At 44.9% G+C, this 1,846-nt stretch overlaps 1 pseudogene; it reads left to right on the top strand.

Annotated features, from left to right (window-relative positions):
* Window positions 1-417: 417 nt before the first annotated feature.
* LOC112921528 (small ribosomal subunit protein uS5 pseudogene) lies at window positions 418-1,282 on the top strand (annotated as a pseudogene).
* Window positions 1,283-1,846: the final 564 nt, after the last annotated feature.

Below are 1,846 nucleotides of genomic sequence, written 5' to 3'. Positions count from 1 at the left end.
GGCGATCTTGCCAAAAATGCATAACCTGATACTAATAATGAGGAAACAGCAGAACAGAATTTGAGCAATATCATTCCACAAAATAACTGGCCTGAACTCTTCAAATATGTCAAATTCAAAAAACACAAAGAAAGGCTGAGGAATTTACCCAGATTAGCATGACAACTAAATGCAGTGGGTGACCCTGGAACAGGAGAAAAAAATGACATAAAGGAGATGTGATTGAGGCAACTGATAAAATTTGAATATAGGCTATGGACTATATTTTGGCAAATAGAATTTAAATTTTAAAAGTAAATCTTTTAAAAGACTATGGACTAGTAACAGTATTATATCAATATTAAATTCTCCACTTTTGATAACCGTATTGTGGTTTTATAAAAGAATATTCTTGCTTCTTCTCCGAGAGAACACCAAATGGTGGATGATGCCGGTGCTGCGGTGGGCCCCGGAATGGGAGGCCGCAGCGGCCTCCGCAGAGGCTTCGGCAGCGGCATCCGGGGCCAGAGCAGTGGCCGTGGTCGGGGCCCGGGCCAGGGCCAAGGCCGTGCAGCTCGCAGAGGCAAGGCGGAGAACAAGGAGTGGATCCCCGTCACCAAGCTGGGCCGCCTAGCCAAGGACATGAAGATCAAGTCCCTGGAGGAGATCTATCTCTTTTCTCTGCCCATCAAGGAATCTGAGATCACTGACTTCTTGGGGGCATCCCTCAAGGATGAGGTTTTGAAAATCATGCCTGTGGAAAAGCAGACCCGTGCTGGCCCACAGACCAGGTTCCGGGCATTTGTTCATGGGAGATTACAACAGACACGTGGGTCTGGGCATCAAGTGCTCCAAGGAGGTAGCCACTGCCATCCGTGGGCCATCATCCTGGCCAAGCTTTCCGTGCGGCAAGGCTGCTGGGGGAACAAGATCCACAAGCCTCACACTGTCCTATACAAGGTGACTGGCCACTGTGGTTCTGTACTGGTGCATCTCATCCCTGCCCCCAGAGGCACTGGCATTGTCTCAGCCCCTGTGCCCAAGAAGCTACTGATGATGGCTGGTATTGACGACTGCTACACTTCGGCCAGGGGCTGCACTGGGGAACTTTGCCAAGGCTACTTTTGGTGCGATCTCTAAGACCTACAACTATCTCACCCCTGATCTCTGGAAAGAGACTGTGTTCACCAAGTCTCCCTATTAGGAATTCACTGACCATCTTGTAAAGACCCACACTAGAGTCTCTGTGCAGAGGACCCAGGTCCAGCTGTGGCTACCACATAGTTTTATACAAGAAAAATAAAAGTGAATTAAAGCTTTAAAAAAAAAGAATATTCTTGTCTTTATCAATACACATTGAACTATTTAGGGATAAAAAGACATTGTGTCTTCAACTTACTCTTAATTGATTCGGGGAAAAATGTGCATGTGTATGTGTGTATATATGATGTATAGTATATATACATTATTGAATGTAGAATATATTATATGCACACGGATGCACAGAGAGAATTATAAAGTAGATGAGCAAAATGTAAATAATTGGTGAGTCTCCATAAAGGATGTATTGGAATTGCTTGCAACTTTTCTGTAAATTTGAAATTACACTACAATGAGATTTACCTAAATCACAACAATGGCCAGCAATCATATGCCGCTTACTGTGTGCTGGGCACTGTTTAAATACTTTACATGTGTCAATTTGATACTTAAAATAGTCCTACAAGATATATGGTCATCTTCAGTTTACAGATGAGGAAACGAGGCACAGAGCTGTTTTGCGACCTGCCTAAGCCCCCTACCTAGTAAGACGGCAGAGTGGGGACCCAGTGTTGGGCCCTTCCACTGGGCTCCATAGTCCATGCTT

The sequence above is a fragment of the Vulpes vulpes genome, chromosome 11, assembly GCF_048418805.1.
Source record: "Vulpes vulpes isolate BD-2025 chromosome 11, VulVul3, whole genome shotgun sequence".
Classification (NCBI taxonomy): Eukaryota; Metazoa; Chordata; class Mammalia; order Carnivora; family Canidae; genus Vulpes; species Vulpes vulpes.
The sequence above is the reverse complement of the archived record's forward strand: the minus strand, read 5'-3'. Positions and strand labels throughout refer to the sequence as shown.